At 52.7% G+C, this 14,516-nt stretch overlaps 2 long non-coding RNA genes across 5 annotated transcripts; one reads left to right on the top strand and one right to left on the bottom strand.

Annotated features, from left to right (window-relative positions):
- The first annotated feature begins 6,244 nt into the window (after positions 1-6,244).
- On the top strand, positions 6,245-9,752 carry LOC113904059. 2 transcript variants are annotated; one of them, XR_003514386.1, is made up of 2 exons: positions 6,245-6,911; positions 7,659-9,752. It is a non-coding gene; the product is annotated as an uncharacterized LOC113904059 (long non-coding RNA). The 2 variants fall into 2 exon arrangements; XR_003514387.1 differs by having other exon boundaries at positions 7,735-9,752.
- Positions 8,798-13,340, bottom strand: LOC113904060. Of its 3 annotated transcripts, none has more exons than XR_003514388.1 (3): positions 11,745-13,329; positions 11,299-11,391; positions 8,798-8,967 (listed from the first exon to the last, which is right to left on the bottom strand). It is a non-coding gene; the product is annotated as an uncharacterized LOC113904060 (long non-coding RNA). The 3 variants fall into 3 exon arrangements; XR_003514389.1 differs by having other exon boundaries at positions 11,299-11,388; positions 11,745-13,328; XR_003514390.1 differs by lacking the exon at positions 8,798-8,967 and adding an exon at positions 9,210-9,534 and having other exon boundaries at positions 11,745-13,340.
- Between the last annotated feature and the right edge of the window lie 1,176 nt (positions 13,341-14,516).

The following is a 14,516-nucleotide window of genomic DNA, read 5'->3' on the forward strand; positions in this document are numbered from 1 at the left end:
TCTGGTGAGTCACGCATCATGCAGGCTATGGCAATGACAGCCCGATGTGCCATCAGGCCACCCAGTACCATAAGAAACCAGCACGGGGGGCAGCCACATCGCGGAGGAGGAAAAAGCAGTGAACGAGATAGAATGCCCCCATTGCAGGGGCTGGGGCAGGAATGAGGTGGAATTCTGAGTCTAGTATGATATGCCCAGATATCCCCAGGACCATCACCCAAAAGCAGCCTTGGGGTGAGGGCATCCTGACAAGTTCCAGGCAGACCCTTGTTTCTCTCCTCCTATGGTTCTGTCTTAGCCTCTTATGAGGTGCGTGTGGGGTGGGGGAGGACGTTTACTGTCAAAAGGGCCAACGCAGTCAGGGATGGGCAGGCAGCCATGGAACAAGATGATGACAGGGGCAAGTTGCCATCCAGTCTCCCCAGTATCATGCACGTGGCTGGAATCTTACCTTCCACTCTCCATCGCTTGAGTCAAGCACTGCCCTTGTAGAGCCCATCATTAGCTGTCGCACCCCCTCACTCCCAGAAAAGACCTGGGAGATGTCAAAACATAGCTGCTTCTCCTCCCCACACCAAGGTGAGCCTCAGCGTGGTGCTTGCTAAAGACAATCTCCCCCACCAGTTTGCCAAGATGTCTGCTCCTCAGCCATCTGGCTCAGGCATTAGGAATCCCTGGGAAAGTTGATACATGCGACTTAGAGGGAAGAAGCAAACAGCTGTTGAAGCCCTGCTCTCCATCAAGCATCTGACAAATACCACCCTGTTAACTCCTCATAGTCACTCAGCATGACAGGTGGGGAAATGGGAGTCAAAGTTGTGACAAGGCAAAGACCAGGACTTGAATCCAGTTCTGTCTGTCTCCAAAGAATCACACTCTCACTGGGGGGACAGTTTGTTGGTCCTTCTGCAGCCCCTTTGGTCGAATTCGCTGTCTGATAAATGCATCAAGCAGAGGATGAGGTAAGGACAGGCGATATGGACAGAAAAGGTAGAAAGGACAGCCAGGTGGCTGGGCGGCTGGGCGCTGTCCACAGAGGCGAGGTGCTGAAAAGCCCACTCCTCCACATTGCTGGGAGAGGGTCAGAGAAGATGTCAGTTCAGTCAGTTCAGTCACTCAGTCGTGTCTGACTCTTTGCAACTGCAGCATGCCAGGCGTCCCTGTCCATCACCAACTCCCAGAGCTTGCTCAAACCCATGTCCATAGAGTCAGTGATGCCATCCAACCATCCCATTCTCTGTCGTGCCCTTCCTGCCTTCAATCTTGCCCAACATCAGGGTCTTTTCCAATGAGTCAGTTCTTCACATCGGGTGGCCAAAGTATTGGAGCTTCAGCTTCAGCATCAGTCCTTCCAATGACTATTCAGGACTGATTTCCTTTAGAATGGACTGGTTGGATCTCCTTGGGTCCAAGGGACTCTCAAGAGTCTTCTCCAACACCACAGTTTAAAAGCATAAATTCTTCAGTGCTCAGCTTTCTTTATGGTCCAGATCTCTTGACCTTTGTTGGCCAAATAATGTCTCTGCTTTTTAATATGCTGTCTAGGTTTGTCATAGCTTTTCTTCCAAGGAGCAAGCGTCTTTTAATTTCATGGGGGAGAATATTGTGGTGGTCCCTGAGAATCCCGCTTATTCTATCCTGAATGTATGCCTCCCATAGGAAAAGTCGATGTCTCCCAACTTGCTCCAACTCCTTCAATCCCTTTCTTTCTATTGCACTCATTGCATTTCTATTTAGACCTTCTTGACCTCCATCCATTTATATCCACCTCTGGGAGTACCCTCTGTGCACGTATGCCTCATTATAAAAGTCTTACAGCTTTCAGAGGGACAAAGGTCACCCAGGAAGGTAAAACCATGAGAAACTACCCGAGTGAGAACCCAAGGCAGCTGAAGTCAGTGAGTCTGGAAGGACTGAAGATTGGAAGGACTGATATGGTGGCTGAATCTGTGGTAGCTGGGCTGACGTTCAGTTCAGTTCAGTTCAGTCACTCAATCATGTCCAACTCTTTGCAACCCCATGGGCTGCAGCATACCATGCTTCCCTTTCCATCACCAACTCCCAGAGCTCACTCAAACTTGTATCCATTGAGTCAGTGATGCCATCCAACCATCTCATCCTCTGTCGTCCCCTTCTCCTGCCTTCAATCATTTCCAGCATCAGAAGAAAAGCTGGGATTCAGGTACAACAAGAAGCAGGTGAAGAAACTGGTGTCAACTGAAGCAAGGAAGCTACTCGGCACAAAGTCTGTGACCAAATGGTGATGGCTCTGGCCACTGTGTTGACCTGTGAGCAGGAGGGTAGTGCTCTAGGCTCAAGCAAGGACTGGACCAGGGGAGAGTCATCCCCTGAAAGCCAAGGAAGGCCGTGACTCAGTGATTCCCTCATTCAGCTGTACCTATCCAGTGCTTACTATGTGCAGTCATGATACCACCACCCCCTGGAATCTTCTCCTGACCTTCCCCACTCCCACCAAAGCTGGAGACACCCCCGTGTTGCTCGTGTGAACTTCCATCTCCCCCCACACTGGACCACGTCCCATGGGGCTGGGAAGTGGCTGCCGCCCCTACTTCCGCATCCCCACTGCCTAAAACAATGATCAGCTCCTTGGAATCACTCAATGTTGTTGAACAAATTCATTGACTGAATTGCTATTATTTTCTCATGGAAACGTCAAGCTAGAGAGCTTTGCTGTCAAGTAGCCCAGGTTCAAGATCTGAGCACTTATGCTGTAAGGCTGGGGACTTCAGCCGTGTGCCTCTGCTTCCCCAGCCCTCCAACAGGGACTATGACTCTGAAACACAGACACCTTCTCTTGGGGGCATCACAGGGAGAACAGGAAGCGACAGACTGGAGACAGCTTCACCCAAAGCAAGAAGTCATGCACATTTTATCTCCTTCCAGCTTATTCTCCAGAAAGGAGCCTCTTTGTCATCCCACATCAGAAGGACAGCACCCTGCAGGGCTCAGGAGCTCAAAAGACACGTGGAGGATGATCGCAGTGATTCACACGCGGGAGGATGCCTAGGGACCAGCTGGGGCCCTGAAGCGAGTTGAGTCATCTTGGATCCGATTGGAAAAGTATTTGTAGTTGAATTATTGGCCAGGATTGGGTTAAAGTCCCCAAACTGGTCTGAGGCCAACTGAAATGAATTGAAGGAATTGAATTTTGCCAAATCAAAGAAAGGAAATCGAATTCTAGAGAAAGAATTCAATAGAATGGCATTGAAAGGAAACTGACCCAATTTGATTTGGATTGAGTCAAGGTGAAAACTGAAGACAGTTGGATCCGAGGTCTGGAGTTGAACTGAGAGGAAGGACGGGGAAGACTTGGGGGCAGATGACATCACGTGAATTGAGTTGAAGTGACATTTTCAGAACATGTGACTACAGCTTGCGTTCATTTTATCTGGAGTCAGGGTAGACCGCCCCAGAGTTGCCCCAGCTGCACTTAGTCTCTGGATTTGGTTGTTTGGAGAGCATTTATGGAGCACCTACTGCACACATCTGCTCGGCTGAGGCCTTGGACATCAGGGGAGTCCGACTTGGCGTGGTGGCTAAGGGGCTCAGGCTCAATAGCCCATTGTGTGCTGAGGACCAGCGGTCTGCCCAGGAGAGCCGCAAACAGGATGGGCCAGGAGGAGCCCTAAGGAGGCTGGCCTCACGAGGGTGCCCTCCTTTGGCACCCGACCTGGAGGGTGCTGTGCACCGCGGCAGGGAGCCACATCTCGGGCCACAGGGACCAGCACCAGGAAGGCTGTGGGGCTGTGGCTCTGACCCTCAGTTTTCTCTTCTGTAAAACATGGACAATAGCTTCCTTGGAGGAGAGTTCCAGAAGATGGGGAAGTCAGAGTTTCTCTTCTCCACTAACAGCCACCTCACTAGCCCCAGATGATAGCTGAATCTCTCCTTTTAGTTCCCCAAAGACACTGTGATTCTGAAGCCTGTGACCACCTGCCCATCTCCTAGAGGCCACAGGCCCAGGCAGAGTGACCACTTCCAGTTCTCAGGGTTCACTTACCTCCTGCGGCTTCCCCACAGAGATCCTGAGTGCCACCAAAAGCCACTTGCCAAGTCTCCTCAGCCCTCCCTGTGTCTCACCTTTCAGGACCTGCAGCCTTCCTGTGGGCTCAGTAACATAAACACCTCCTCCAGGAAAGCCTCTACTGCACCCAGGGCTCACACCACCCCAGGGCCAAGCTGTTTTCATCTCTGAGCCCAGGGCTATGCGTAGGGTAGGTGACACGACCCATCTGTGTGGGGTTTTACCCCCCAGTTTGTTCCCATTTTGAAGGCTTCAAGGACCATCTTGAATGATGAGTCTCAGGGCTCCTTCCCCTTCTCAGCATAAGCATAACAGGAATCACCAGAGCACGTGCTGACCCAGAAAGAAGAGCTGAGCTGCTTCTGAGCTTTTTTGCATCGTTTCTCTGTTATTTTTCCCCAAGTTGTGTCAAGTTCAAGGATTCTTAGTCAATTAGTCTAAGAATACATTGGCCTTGTTGTCAGATTTCTAATAAGCATTTTGTGCACGTGTGGAACTGCAAATGCATGCCTCCTGCCAGGGCCTCCTGAGCCCTCTCAACTCCTGGCGTTGTCTGGATTGGTTTCTATTTTACTGGGAAGGGAGTGAGACAGGCAAGGCTGGAACACACTGCCCTTCCTGGAGGACAAGGGCTCCTTCAGCCCATCTGCACACAAGGTGGGTTTCGATCTTAGCACTGCCCTGGGGGCTAGTGGGGCCACGGAAGGGCCTCTCCACTCCCATCCCAGCTGTCACTTAGCCACCCTGGGGCAACCTGAGGTCCAAGCCCCGTGTTCAGATCCACATCTCCCACTTAGCCGTCCTACCCTTGCCAGAGGCCTTAACTTCTCTGAGCCTCAGTTTTCACATCGTTAAAGTGGGGATAATAATACCTGCTTCCCAGGGGTGTTGTGTGGATTAAATGAAATGATGAGTGGAAAATGCTTCACACACACAGCAGTGCACGCATCTCATATCAGCAGCTGCTTAACAAACAGTGAGTATTGCTGCTACTTCCAATAATAGTAACGAGGTTGATGACGATACTGGGAGTTTGGGGTTAACAGACGCAAACTCGTGTATATAGGATAAATGAACAAGGACCTACTGTAGAGCACAGAGAATTGTATTCGATATCCTGTAATAAGCCATAATGGAAAAGAACATATATATATATTAATATACATAACTGAGTCACTTTGCTGTATAGCAGAAATTAACACTGAAAGTCAACTGTATATCAGTAAAATTTTTTAAAATAAGAATTGTTAACAGTAATAATACAGCAAATATATTCACGAATCCATCACACTTTTTGCAGGGTAAAGCATACTCTTTAAAATTTTTTGAAAATTCTAGGAAAATAGAAAGAAAAAATAGACATAAAAAAAGCACCAGTCCATAAAATTCACTCTCAACATCATGGTGCTTGCACACAGGTTTTCCTCCACGTGTAAGATTTTCGTTTGTTTTTCCCTATCGTTTAAACACCTCCTTCTCTTTTAAAAAAAAAAGTCTGAACTTTACATCATATGCATTTCTATGTTTTTGCAGATATTCTTATAAGCTCTTTATTTAATAAAGAAATTAAGCCTCTGTCTGTCATATTTGCTGCAAATATATTTCCCAGGCCATATTTTTTTGCCTTTTTATTTGGTGGGTTAATTTTGACATGCAGAAGATTTTCATTTTTATGCAGTCAAATCTGTCCATATTTTCTCTCCTGATTCCTTGTATTAGTTCTAAACTTAGGAAATCTTCCCTCTCCCGAGGCGTGATGAATATTAAATTCTACTTAATTCTCACTTTTCTGGGCCCTGATTTTTTTTTTTTTAATATACTTAACGCTAATCCAAAGGGAATTCATCTCCTGAGCGGGTCTAGATGGGGCTGAGCCTGCTGCCATCAACCTTCACAGAGAAGGGGTCTCCTCTCGGCTCCCAAGGCCCCGCAGCACCCTCCCAGGGTCCGCTGCCTTGCCAGCCCCCCGGAGCCTGGCCTCTGCCAACGCTGTGCCCTCCCGGCCCACATCCGCCTGACCAATGGCTGAAATGAGTCCATGGCTGGAAATTTACTTCCAGAGGACAAATGAGCTTGAAATGCTCAAAAGTGAGTCCAAGAGAAAAATGACCTCAAAAGTGGGACAAATTGCTGCTAGTGCGACACGTTTGGTGAACAACATCTTCCAGCAACTCCGTCCTGCGCTCCTGCCTCTGGGCCGGCTCCTGGCCACCCAAGCCACTCCCCTCCCCCAAGGACTCCCATCCCCTTCCCCAGGGCTGCTCCCCCAGGGCTCCCTTCAGGACCTCCCTTTAAGGCTCACAACCCTCCTGGGAGAGGAGGCAGCACCGCCCACACTGCAGATGACAAACCGAGGCCCCAGGGTGCCGCAGGCTCCATGGCCACCCAGGGAAGGAGAGGAGGATGCGACCATGGCCCAGGTGGTGGGGTCTGGAGCTCTGCCAACCTGTGATGCCCCCACCACTGTCCTGCCCTCCGTGGGCCTGAGGAGTGAGGGAGGAGGAGGCAGCTGTGCCGGGCGTGCCCTGGGCCGGGGGTGTGGCATCACAGCCACCACCATCTTGGGGCACAGGGAACCCGGAGCTTGAGCAGGCCCCAGGACACCCCGTCTGTTGCCCCCTCCTGCAAGCCCAGGACCAGTGGCTGATCCTCCACGGCCCCCCACCCAGCCCTGCGGAGTTTCTGCTCAGAGCGCCGTGGCTCACGGCTCGGCCGCCTGAGACCTGCACTCACACTGCTCAGTTCCGTTCCTCCCGGAGAAGCCCACGTGGGAATCACGGCCAAAGGGAAGAGAAACTGTTCTTCAACAGGAGCAAGAAAGACTCGCTCAGGCTGGAGCGACAGCTTGACTGAAAGAGAGATTCAGGTCAGTCCAGAGGGTCCCCCACCCCAAATGTGAGGCGGCTGAGCCCAGGACAAAGCCAGTGCCATACTGCCGGCTCACTCCTGGGAGGGGAGCAGGAAAGGAGGGGGGCGGGTAAAGAGCCACTGATGCCTGGAGCCCCCCACGGGGGACACGCAGGACCAAGAAATGTGGCAGAAGCCTCCTGATCCACCCCCCAACACACAGGACAAGGGACAGACCTCAGACTCAGTTCACCAGGTCAGGGACTCCTCCAGCAGGCAGGGCAGAGGGAGGAAGCAGCAGCACCCGTCAGGGCATCGTCCAGTCTGACCTTGAGGACAGGGTCACACTGGGCAGTGCCACCGCCATTGTGCAAATGGCAAGGCAGGGGCAGAGGAGGTGACAGACTCAGAGCAGGGGGTTGCGGGCTGAGCCTGATGGTCTCCAGCGAGCAGGTGGGCAGTAAGTGGGCGCTGAGACCCGGTTCCGGTTTCTGGAACGAGGCCCTGGCATGGAGACATTCTGGAAAGGACCATAAATCGCCAGGTGCTGACGGATGCAGGCAGGGCGGGGGGACACCTCGCAGGGGCATTCGGATGCCGGCATGTTTATGGGCTTCCGAGATGCTCACCAGGTGGAGAGGGAATGCTCGGCTTATTAATTTCCTAGTTAATCATGCGGGACGTTTGGTAATTAGAGCACTCTCGTCCCTGATCACGCTGGCCAGCCCCAGACTGGGCCATAAGTCACTCCCAGTGGTGGGAACAGGTGCCAGGAGCCACAGCCCCCGGACCTGACAACGGGAGGCACTGCTGAGGGGCCATCTCCGACCCCCACCATCTAGAGCCTCAGGCATATTGTGCGGGATCCCTGGCTCATCTGAACCTGGAATCAACCAAGTCTCCACCCCCGTGAGTGAACACGTGCGCCTTTTGTCTCAGCACGTGGGTCGTCCTGTGCAGCCAGCAGCCTGGACCGCTCCTGCCAGCGTCAAGGTTGCCGCGTCCCCAGTCACCATGCAGGGTCCCGTGGTGGGGCGGTGGCAGGGGACGTGGGCAGGAGGACACTTCTGGGACTGCGTCTGGTGCTGAGGTCAGGAGAGCAGGAGGCTGGCTTGAGAGGGGAACTCCAGCGCTTGAGCTGTGACCAAGGGAAGGCAGCAGTGTGTGCAGGGACCAGGGGCAGAGGCCAGCGCATGCAAAGGCCTGGGGGCAGAGAAGAGCTTGGGGAGGACTCTCTGATCGGGTCTGGGTGGCATGAGGGCCTACGGGGGACACCACTGCTAAGACATCACCCAAAATGGCCAGTTCTCTCTGCTGCTGCTGCAGCCTCATCTCATTCCCCTGGGCCTCGTCCCCCTGGCCTCCCCAGCACTTCTTACAGGACAGCCAGGAGTCCATCAGATCGTGACTCCCGCCAGTGCAAATCCCCGCCAGGGCTCCCGTGTGCTTCGTGGGCTGCCCACACTCTCCAGGCCTGTGGCCACAGCCAGTCTCCACAGATTCCCCTGCAGCCCCCGCTAGGCCATGCTGGCCGCCCACAGATGTGTCCTGATGCCCCGGGACCATGGCCTCTGCCAGGTGGCATCCTCGCCCCTCCTCTCTGCCAGTCACGGTCATGCTTCAGAGCGTCACTGAGGACCCTCCCCAGGGCAGCACCCCCGACCCTGTGGAACCAGGCCGGAGCACTCAGCACCACGTGCCAGTTCTTCCCATGACGCGTCCCAGGTGCAGTCTTCCATCTGATCCTGTGACTGTTGGAAGCACATCCATCTCCACACCCCCGAGGCCGGGGGCCTCTCAAGGGAAGAGTCGCCTTTCCTCGTGATGTCCCTGGAACTTCTAGAGCCTGACATAGCATTGGCTGTGTGGTAAGCACACCCCTGTTCACAAACTTGGGAAAGCAGGTTCTCTGTGAATGAATGATATTATTAAGCAAGCTAGAGAAGATTGATTCGGGGTACAATTTAGGGTAGAAAAGGATGGATGGATGAACACCGACACGCACAGAGGCTCTCCTGGAGGGAGATGCTAGGGTCTTTCCAATCTTTTCCTGTGCTTTCCTGTATTTCTGACATCTGAAAAGAAAATATCTATGATCAGAAACCCACAGCAAAGAGTGAGAGGAGAAAGGAGCTGCCTGAAGTAACATGGGGACACGGGGCGTGTGTGGGACTAAAGGCAGAGGGGCGGAGCTCTGTGCTCCGGGGAATAAACTGTCCCCACGGGGCGCCGGCCTGGAGCTCCGGTCCCACTGCACGTGCAGACGCGGCTGGACAATCAGGTGAGTAGGTGGCGGGCAGTGGGAGCAGGGTTCTCCCTGTTGGAGAAGGGGAGGGGGCTGGGGTGTTCCCCGTGGGGATGGATTGGCACTGGAGACACCAGGATAAGCACCCGTCTAGCTGAATAGAGATACAGGTGGGCACACACAGAAACATCCACACATGCGTGTGCACCGGGTTGGTGACACACACACGTGTCCTTGCTCTGTCGGCTGAGAGCCTGGAGCAGTGACACCCCGTAGCAGCAGGCACCCCCAGCACCAGATGTTGGCTTCTAACCCCGTTCTCCAGGCGGGACTCCTTGGAGGAACAGCTGACTCTGGGATGGAGCAGGGCACACACGCGATGATCCCGGGGCACTTGCTGGGTCAGAAAGAGAGGATCTATTCAACCAAGAGCATCACCAGGGAGCATGTCAAGGTCGACAGGAAGAGCTCCTGGTGGCTGCGGCTGGAACAACTCCAGCAACAGAAATATTGTGGCCAGGGATTATACTCCAAAGAATGAACTAGTTACCCTTGAGCTCATACTGACATAAATACATGATTGGATAAATAAATAAATAAATCTGGACAAACCTCCCACGCCAAAAAATCCTAAATAATGTTTGCAGATACTCTGCCCTCATGGAGGGAGCAGGACCTCCCCTCCCTCTCTCCAGACACGGGCCCTGCACAGTGGCTCCCTTCCAAGGCAAACAGGACAGAGAGGGGGTGGCAGTGACCTTCACTGGAGAGCCTGACAAACACTGCCTTCGCCTGTGACCAAGGTCAACACCCACAGTCAAAAACAGTGTTGACAGCCTGTGCTCGCGATATAATGTAGTGAGAATGGCATTGTTTGTGTTCTTCCTTCTCAAAACACATCACCCCTGTCTAATCATGAGAAAAACATCAGAGAAATTCTACAAAATATCTGACTCCCTCGAAACTGTCAAGGTCATCCAAAACAAAGAAATTCTGAGAACGTGCCACGGCCAAGAGGGGCCTCAGCGTGGAGCAGGAAACTGAGATTTGAACAAAGACAGAGTTCATTTAATAACAATCTATCAATACTGATTTGTTAGCTGTAGCAAATGCACCACAGTCATGTAAGATGTTATTAATAGCAGGAAACGGGTGTGGGTATATGGGAACTCTCTGTACCATCTCTGAATTTTTTCTATAAATCTAAAACTATCCCACAATGTAAAGTTTATTTTTAAAATCACAGTGAGTTGTATCAACAAAAACAAATCAGAAAAGAACTGGCATCGTTCTAAGAGAAAGAAGAGCAAGATTTGGGGACAGACAGAGACACAGAGGAGAGTCCACGTGATGATGGAGTCAGACAGTGATGGAGCTGCCAACATTGCAGGGCCCCAGAAGCCAGAGGATTCAGGAAGGACCCTTCCCCAGAGGCCTTAGGGGCAGTGCGGCCCTGCCCACAACTTTTGGACTTCTAGCCTCCAGGACTGTAAGAGAATCCACTCCTGTTGCTTTAAGCCACCTGTCTGTGGTGATTTGTTGCAGCAGTCCTTCGAGACGCATGCCATGTCCTACCATTTCATTCCTCATTTCACACTCGGAGGAATCAGAAAAGGGGATGCAACTATATTCCTCATTCATGGCTGAAGTGCCTGCAGCTCAGAGAGGTTAAGACATGAGCCCAAGAGTGTTCAGCTCACTTCCTCATCCCACTGGCCTGGGGCAGCAGTGTCTGGTCTAAATTCACTATCAGGGAGGTCATGGCACTGTGGCCAGGCAAGGCAGGGCTAAGACCCAGCATGCGGGGTGCAAACCCAGCTCAGCCCATGGCTCAACCAGTCTGGGCCGCTGTAACAAAATACTGTACACTGAGGCCTCAGGCGTCAAGGACTTAACTCCACACGGTTGTGAAGCTTGGGGGCTGAGAGGGAGATGCCAGCAGGGTCAGGTCTGGTGAGGACTCGCTCACTGGCTTTCAGACTTCTTGCCGTAGTCTCAGATCATGTGTCTCTTCCTCTTTTCATAAGGACACTAATTCCATACTGGGGCCCTACCCTCGTGACCCCATCTAACCTTAAATGTTTCCCAAAGGAAATGCCTGCCTCCAAACACCATCACACTGGGGATGAGGGCTGCTTGACTGGGGGACACAAACATTCACCTTCCTATGGGCTGTGAGGCTTCAGGCCAGTCTCTCTGCCTCTCTGGATCTCGAGTCTCCCCATCTGTGAATCAGTTCCAGCAGCATTGCCTGCTTTGTGGAGATGTTAAACGGTCAATACACGCTAATTACTTGGCAGAGCACCCGTGAAGATCTGTGTTCACCTTCCACTGGTCACCCTGACCACAGCCCCAGGCTCAGTGCCACAAATACCACACGAGTGGGACACCCCCAGCCCTTCTCACGCCTCTCCCTGAGGGTCCCCCTTGCTCCTTTCTGAAGCCCAGGCATAGGGTCTGCAGGGCTGTTGACACACCTCCCTGCTGTAGAAACTGCCCCCAAGAACGTGGGTGACTCATCTTCAGGGCACAGTTCACTCCAGCACCCCACTCTGCTGGGGCCAGGTCTCCACCTCCATCCCCCGCCGGCCCAGGCCTGGCACTCACCCGCTTCTTCCTGCCGACACTGCTCACAGCCAGCCAGGACTCATCCTTGGCCACGTCCATTCAGCCAATCGAGAAGCTCTCCCTTAGTGGTGACATGTCACTCATGGGCTAGACCATTTCAAGCCCCAGGAAAGGCAACACCCCTTCTCCATGCACCTCCTCCCCATGTGGCTAGAGCCCCAGCTGTGTGACCTTGGCACACCGCTTACCCCCTCTGACCCACATCTTTACTGTGAAATGTGAGTGATGACCATGACATCACAGAGCGGCTGCTTGGGTTCCATGAGAGTATCCATGTGAATGCCTCCAACTCAGCGCCTTGCCTAAGAGGTGCTTGAGAAGTGTCATAAATGGATCTTTCCCTCCTTTATGGTGAGTCAAGGGGACATTCTGCAGACAGGCCCCTGCCTTCATCATGGGGCACAGAAGAATCACTGAAAAACATAAAAATCACATTTTTACTGTTATTAAAGTAATAAGCATTGACTGCAAAAATCATAAAATTTTTTTAAAAAAGCTAAGACAATACCTAAAGGAGTGATGAAGTGAAAGAAAATTACTGGCAATCTCATCTTTTGGAGCCATTAAAATGTTGGTAAATAGGTTTTTAAGCTTCATGTTCTACATTATTCTTAGAGCTGGAGAGCAGGAGTGATGGGGAGAGAGAGAGAGGATTGCGAGAAGTGGCCCCATTTGGGACACACTGCCTGTGCTCTGTGATCACGTGCAGTACCTCCCGCCATGGACAGCTTTCCACATCAATAAACTCAAGTCCACATCATCTCCGAGCCGCCCGGGAGCCCACGCCACGGACCGGCCATTGTCTCTCTCACCTCCCTCTGCCGCTGCCCCTTCGGTTCATCTCCAGTCCCGCCCTGAACACTGGCTGGTCATTCACAAAGCCCACTGCAAGAGCATCATCACACTCACACCCACAGGCTCACACCCAGTGATTTCATCCACAAAGCCCACTGCAAGAGCATCATCACACTCACACCCACAGGCTCACACCCAGTGCTTTTGTCATAATCCACCCCTGGGAGGGAATCGCTGGGTCAAAGGGTGTGAGCACTTTAAATCTTCCACGACACAGCCCAAAAAGGCCTTCCAGGAGCCACATGTCAGATGGCATCCCTGCCCTCAGAGTGTGGGATGCCTGGTCCCCATACCTTTCCAGCCCCAGCACCAGCTTCAAGTAGGAGAGGGCAGGGGTGCCATCTGACATGAGGTTTCTGGACCTCAAGGAGCCACTTATCCTCTCCAAATACTCAGGTATGTATTTGTGGGTGCACTTATGCCTGTATGCACATGTGTGTGCACACATGTCCCGTGGGCCCGTGTATGTGTATGAGCGTGTGCACAAGCATGAGTGAGCATTGTCTGCTTTCCCCTGAGACTGTGAACTTCAGGACAGTTATAATTCAGCATTGCTTTTCTTGGCCTCCCCTCCCCCACTTTATTCCCTCAGAAATGAGCTCCAAGTATTTATTAAATAAACCCCGAAATAAAAATGGACAAAGATGTGATTCGGTCAATTTCCCAAGAAGAAACTAAAAACAGCTTAAAGACACTCAGCTGCTACTGCTGCTAAGTCACTTCAGTCGTGTCCGACTCTGTGCGACCCCATAGACGGCAGCCCACCAGGCTCCCCCGTCCCTGGGACTCTCCAGGCAAGAACACTGGAGTGGGTTGCCATTTCCTTCTCCAATACATGAAAGTGAAAAGTGAAAGTCAAGTCTCTCAGTCGTATCTGACTCTTAGCAACCCCATGGACTGCAGCCTACCAGGCTTCTCCATCCATAGGATTTTCCAGGCAAAAGTACTGGAGTGGGGTGCCATTGCCTTCTCTGAAAGACACTCAGACTCTGCTCCAATTCTACGTTTAATCAGCCACAGGATGTCTTTAAGGCTTCCTCTTTCCGTGTTAGAGAAAGGATTGGGAGCGAGGGAAGCCAGACCCCGGCTCCCCACCTGTAGACCACAGCCGCCATGGCCCCTGAGTGTCTGTCTCACGGGAAGCTCATCTGGGCTAATGGCTGAGAAAGGATTCTGCGAGGGGACATGCGGGACAAGTCAGCTGCTTTGTTTTCTCTTTCTGCAACCGTGGATGCTGAACTGTGAAGGCCTCCTTAGGACATCCGCTGTTGACAAGAGGGGAGAGTGAGGACGCATGTCACCAAGATGAAGGATCCAGTGCAAAGCTGCCTGTGGAGCTGCGGTCCTCGGGAATCTCGTGATGAAACATTCATGGGCCCCTCTGCCGGCCTCTTCCGAGCATTCTGCTCCAGGAGCTGCCGGTGTGGCGGGCTGTATAACAGTGGCCCTGACCGCAGGCACTAGAGTCTGACGTTACAAACAAGGATAAGGGGTACTCGCACCTGCCCTTTGTAAGAGGCCCCAAGATGGGCAGCCTTGTGCAGCCCAGGCGTCGGCGAAGGTGCCTCAGGACCCAGAGAGGGGTGACTGCAAGTGGCAGTCCCCGCTGCAGGCCAGGTGCTGCTCCGAGCACGTCACACGTGCTGGTCATCTGGCCCTCATGATGGCCCCCAACGTGGTCACTACTATTCTTACTTTGGAAGGGGAGAAAGTGAGGCCCAGGTGTGAAGTCCATCACCCTATTATCACAAACCATCGGCCGGAACTTGAGTCCGTGTCCATCTGCGCTGCGGGGGCACATGTTCTTTCTCCATCTGGTCCAGTGGGGCTGCTGGTCATGCGACCCCTTCCCTCATTACAAGGACCCAGGAAGGACTGCTAGTGGCCCCAGCCCTG

This window comes from Bos indicus x Bos taurus, chromosome 14 (genome assembly GCF_003369695.1).
Source record: "Bos indicus x Bos taurus breed Angus x Brahman F1 hybrid chromosome 14, Bos_hybrid_MaternalHap_v2.0, whole genome shotgun sequence".
Taxonomy (NCBI): Eukaryota; Metazoa; Chordata; class Mammalia; order Artiodactyla; family Bovidae; genus Bos; species Bos indicus x Bos taurus.